The sequence below is a fragment of the Mauremys reevesii genome, unplaced genomic scaffold, assembly GCF_016161935.1.
Source record: "Mauremys reevesii isolate NIE-2019 unplaced genomic scaffold, ASM1616193v1 Contig12, whole genome shotgun sequence".
Lineage (NCBI taxonomy): Eukaryota > Metazoa > Chordata > Testudines > Geoemydidae > Mauremys > Mauremys reevesii.
In genome coordinates, this window is record NW_024100738.1 from 70,842 (window position 1) to 76,841 (window position 6,000).

The window sequence follows — 6,000 nt, forward strand, 5'->3', positions numbered from 1 at the left end:
GCCTCTCTGTCTGTTTCTCTGTCATAATTATAAAACAGTTTCAGAGTGGGGATGCTCTTATGAATATGAAAGTCTGAAATCTCACCTCTCTTCTCCTTTCTCCCCCAAGACACTCTGCCGTCTGAACTGGAGAGAAAAAGGGGAGAATCATTTGGAGCACACAGACAGGGTGAGTCTGCAGGTGAAGATTGCCTTTAAATTATGAGAAAATTCCAGAGAAAACATCTTCATGAGATTGTAGCTGAAGTTACCAACCAAACTGACAGCGACCATGGCACACACAGCCCTAAAAATAACACATTAAACGGTAAGGAGATCCAGGAGCCCATGTCTCCCCCCCTCCCCCCCAACACCCACACACTGTTAAAGGTGGGATGACCAGGACACTTTTCAGCATGGGCATAGTTTGGGGGAAGAAGGCCACGTTGCCCCCACACACTGCAAGCCTTGGCAGGGGTGGAGCATGGCAGGCAGTGTCTGTGCTTTGGGCAGGGCAGCTGAGCAGCTCCTCTCTGTGTAATGCAGCCCCTGCCCACAGCACCAATCTCACCCTGGTGCTGGCCTCTCTCAATGGCCCCACCCCTGCTCCTCTTTCCCTGAGACCCTGGCCAGGCCAGAAGCCAGAACCAGGCTGCCATCCAGGGACTGCACTGGGAAGCCCTGGATCCTCCACCTGCCCAGGGTGGTGCACCCCGGGGACTGGGGACATGGGCTGGGGACTGCTGCCAAAGGCCCATGGACCCATGTCCAGGGCAGGTGGAGTGTCAGGGGCTCTCCATAGCGGGCAAGTCTCCCGGCCTGGCCAGGGGGCAGGGCCTCGGTCAGGGCCATGGAGCGGGCTGGGACACACAAACAGTCCTGACACCACCCCTAGTGCTGATTTCATCCCCATTCTGATGAATAGAAACACTCTTAACTGAGTCACACACGAACAGAGCTCCCTGCCACATCCCTCTGCTTCACCCCGGTGCAGGGGTCTCCCATCGCTCTTCTCCAACATCCTGCCTTTCCTCTGGGCAGGGCTGGGCTCTCCCATTGGAGCCACTCCCTGCTTCCTGGATTGGGGAGATGCTCTTCCTGTGAGACTGTCAGCTCCTCCTTTCGCTCTAGGCTGGAAATGGTGCTACCCCACCCAGTGCCACCTCCTACTCTCTGCTCTTAAGTGGCTGTTCCCCATTGCTGCACCTTCGTCTCTGTTCCCTGGCTTGGGAGTGGAGGCTGCATTAGGGGAGGGAGCTTCCCTCTGGGGTATAGAGCTGGTACCTGGCACTTCTGCTCCCTCAATAAAAACTTCTGACACCTTCCTGGCTGTGTCTGTGCTGCTGGGGATGGGGTAACACCAGCAGCGGGATGTGGGAGCTGAAGCCTGTGATAAATGAGAAACTAATGAAGTGGAACCCGTTACAAAGACTGAGGAGCTGCAGTGACATCTGTGCTCAGTCTCAGGGCTGGTCTACACTGGGGAGAGGGGTTTGATCTGAGATACGCAACTTCAGCTACGTGAATAGAGTAGCTGAAGTCAAAGTATCTTACATCGATTTACCTCTCATCCTCATGGCGTGGGATCGACGTCCGCGGCTCGCCCTGTCAACTACGCTACCACCGTTCATGCTGGTGGAGTTCCCGAGTCAAAAAGGAGCACTTTCGGGGATCGATATATTGTGGCTCAATCGATCGCTACCCACCTATACGGTGGGTAGTCTAGATGTACCCTCAGGTGTCCAGGACAGAGGCAGTTCCCTGGGATCTGGGACTGTCCCAGCCTGAATGGGGCTGCTGGGGAGTGTGAGAAATGGCCCCAGACTCCCCCAGGGCTGAGCTCTGCCCCTAATGCTCTGATTCTCTCTCCAGGGAATGTGACTCTGGATCCAGACACGGCTCATCCCGAACTCGTCCTGTCTGAGGATCGGAAAAGTGTGAGAGGGGGAGACAAACGCCAGGATCTGCCCAACAAACCTGAGAGATTTGACACTGCGCTGTGTGTGCTGGGCTGTGAGGGATTCAGCTCGGGGAGACATTGCTGGGAGGTGGAGGTGGGGGGTCGGAGAGACTGGGCTGTGGGGGTGGCCACAGAGTCTGTGAGGAGGAAGGGAAGGATCAGGTATAGCCCTGAGGGGGGGATCTGGGCTGTGGAGCGGCACTGGCTGGGTCAGTTCCAGGCTCTCACCTTCTGTGTGACCCCCCTGCCCCTGAGCCGGGCCCCCAGCAGGATCCGCGTTTGTCTGGACTGTAACCGGGGGCAGGTGACATTTATCGATGCTGATGACGAGGCCCCGATCTTCACTTTCCCGCCGGGCTCCGTCCCTGGGGGGAGAATCCGACCCTGGTTTTTTGTGGGGCCAGGATCCCAGCTCAGACTGTGTCCCTGAGACATGCAGCAGAGGCAGGAACTGGAAATCAGCCTCTCTAGCCTCATGGACCCCAGTCTCTATGATTGTGGAGGACTCCCATCTACCCAGCCTCTGGCTCCTCATCTCTATGGCCCCTGGAAGCACCTCCCCCTGTCTCTCTGCAGCCTCAGGGATGGGGGGAGGAGGGGGAAGACCCCTGGCACTAACAGCCGGGCTGGGGACAGGCGGAGATGCGGGTGGCAGGGACACAGCATGAATCAATCAGGGTTTGGAGGGTTGGGGAGAAGCAGCAGCAGCACAGAGCGGTTTGTACAGTTCTGTGTCCTTAGATCTCACTGGGGGCTCCCAGCCCGGGATCAGCACGAGGGGAAGGGATAAGATCAGGGAAAGAAGAGAGCAGCCGAGGGGGATGATCTGTGACAGGGAGGAGAGACACAGGGAAATAAAGAGGGATGGAAAGTGAGGCTAGAACAATAATGATTAGAAAAGGACAGTATGGAAGGAAAGGGAACGTGAGCGGGACGGGGAGATTTATTACATGTTACTGAAAGTGAGACTGCAACTCATTAATTCCCTATATTAATCCCTGGCCACTGGTGCTATTTTAGTGTCATAAAAAAAAGTGTTCTCAGTAGCTGGGGAATCTCCTTCCTCTACACTGTGGTTATTAGAGTTCCTTCTCTGCACCTTTTACCTTCCTGCTTTCCACCTACTTACTGTAAATAAAACATTACAGATAATTCTTCTTGTTTGTTCCACTTTAATGTTGTTGTATTTAAAGCACTGCACAGCATCTTTTCAGGGGGGATAAGGCAAAACACCACATTTATTAGTAATACATGTATTAATTAACACTGTATCATACGCATATGACATATATATTACACTCATGCACTCACACACACACACAAGCACACTCTGTCTTGTTGTTACCAACTACTTGGTCCCCTGAACTGCACTGGCCAGGTGAGTTAGATGGGGGAGGGGTGGAGCTGGGCTTCTGCCGCTCTGGCTCGATGCTCCCATGTTGACAAGACGAGATCCGGGGTCCTGTGCAAGATACTTCACATTTATAGGAGCTTCCCTCTCATGCCGATCTGTACCAGATTCAAAATCTGTATCTGTGTCCATTGGTCCTTTGTGCTGCTTCCTTCTGGGTGTTGTCCCAATGCTGCAAGGAGGGTGTTTTCAAAAGAAGGTGCTTGCTGAGGCTGCCAGTATGTCTGCTTGTCTTTAATGAGCCCACTTGACAGGTTTTACTGTCCTTGGGTCTGGCTTCCATCCCCTCTGCAAGGGTTGGAGCTCTCTGGAGGTGCTGCCTTCCCACCTTCCTCATTCACACCTTATTCATTCAACAGGGCAATTGATTAAGGGAGTTGGGGAGGGATCTTATTCTACTCCTAGCAAAAAAACATGTTTCTTCTACTTTAACTATCCTTAGGGGCTATAACATTATACCAAGGCATAACACAAAGTTTCTACATGAGGCTCTGATACAAAGTTTCCATATACCAAGGCTCATCAGTACAAGGTTTCTATATGAGGCTTTGATACAAGTCTCATGAAACAGAGGTCACACCTGGGTAGACACACTACAAGGTTATATGAAGAGGCACAATGTAAAGTGACTGCAAAGCTGAGTCAGGGACCTAAACTCCCTAGACAGTGCAGGAGCATCATGGGCACCTTATAGTGCGATTCAGAAAAACAGCTCACTAGGCAGGGGGCCATCTAAGCTAGACAAGGGGAGATGCTGACAAGGGGAGGGCTGTCCTGAGCCCTTCCCCCCTCCCAGATAGGTGACTAAGTCAGGGGAGCAGAGGGGTGTCTATCCCCGCTTAACCACCCACAGACAAGAAGCCAGTGTCTGGCATTTCTTCCTGGAATGAGGTAGGCACCTGCGTTGTTTTTGTGATGTCACCCACCTTATAATTTTTACCTTCTCTGTGGTTAGAGAATTCAGCTGGCATGTGGGACAGCCAAGTTCAGTCCTCCCATCACACTGTCTAGAGCAGCTCACAAATGTGAGTACTAAACTCAGGGCAAACAGTTACAAACCAAGGCACAAACCCCACGCTGGTTGTGAGTTCTGTATTTAGATTTCACTACCAGGTATCAAGTGTGAACCCCTCAATCAATATAACAGCCTGAACGCAGAGTCACAGACAGTCCCCTTGGGGACTCCTGTCTATCTGGCTGTTTTTTTGCCTCCTCTGCTGCATCTCCCTGCCCCTCCTGGTTGGGCTGCCACATTCTCAGCTGCAGAGTCAGGGAAGCTCCTGCATACAGTTTCTATGGTTAAAGCCACCAGCTGCTCTATCCTGGCCACAGAGAACGGTGGAAGAGGTGGAACAGCAGGCAGCCTCTCCCCAGACCAGGAAAAACCATGAATAGAAACCTTCCCACCCCAAGGCAAAGGAAGCAGGAGGTGGCAGCACTTAAGGCAGAGCCTCTCCCTCATCCAGAAACAGGAAAGAGCCCCCCTCAGCCCAAGGCAAAGGGATGTGACAGCCCTGAGGGGGAGACCTCTCCATTCATGTCTCTGAATTTAATATTTCAGACATGTAGAAACAGTCACCAGAACCCACCTGGGCAGAGTTAAGGGTGTTTGGATGCTGGGCACTGAGAAGATTTCTGCCAGGGCAGGCTCTAGGCACCAGCAAAGCAAGCAGATACTTGGGGTGGCACATTTGCAGAGGGCAGCATTCGGGCCTTTTTTTTGTGCTGGGGGGCCAACACTAGAGCCCCATAACACTCACTTCCTCCCCTCTCACAACGCTGCACAAGCAGAGAACCCAGGGGAGTGGACCCTGGGAGCTGTAGTTCCTTGGCTAGCTCCTTGCCTATAGAGCCAGCCCTGGAGCAGGGAAAGAACTACATTTCCCAGCAATCCCTTGGCAGCTATCAACAGGAAAGGGAGGGGGAGGCACTGAGGTAGCTGAGCCATGGCGCAGCTTGCTGTGAGTCCAGAGCTGCTAGAAGGGGGTCGCACTGTGAATGAGGAACAAGTGTGCCCAAGGAGTAGAAGGCTTTGGCCCAGATATCCCCTTCAGAAGACTTCCCCAGACTGGATTAGGGATACTGGTGTGACCTCACCTTGCAGCCCCCCAAAGAAGGAACTGGGTGAACTAAATGGACAGTGCCCTTCTCTATCTGAAGCCTAGCAAGGGAGGTACGTGGATCCCACTGGAATTTAAAATGGAAAGTAAAGGAGGGGAGGCTCTGCTAGAGGACTTGGGCAACTTTAGATACAGTACCAGGCATGTAGGAGGAGCCATGGAAGCAGAAATTGACTTTTCCTTTCCAGATTTAGCCAATATTCAGAAAGGGAATCTAGCACCTGCCTTCCAGATTTGAACACCTCAAAATTCAACAGTGCTCAAGCTCCATTTGAGCAGCTGTTACTTCATTTCTCCCAAATCAAATATACTGATCCACTGTAACTTGCTGTAGAAAAAGTAGGATAAAATTGAGCAAGAAATGCTTCCCAGTAGTTTTTAGGACGGGAATTGCTATTTTCAACAGCCATTGCCTTTTTTTATATATATAGTTTAGTTTAGTTTTATTTGTTTAAAAGGATGACAGTGATTTGCATTGGCAAATTCCCCATAGAAAGAAAGAGTGGAACAAAAGAATAATAAAGTCACCT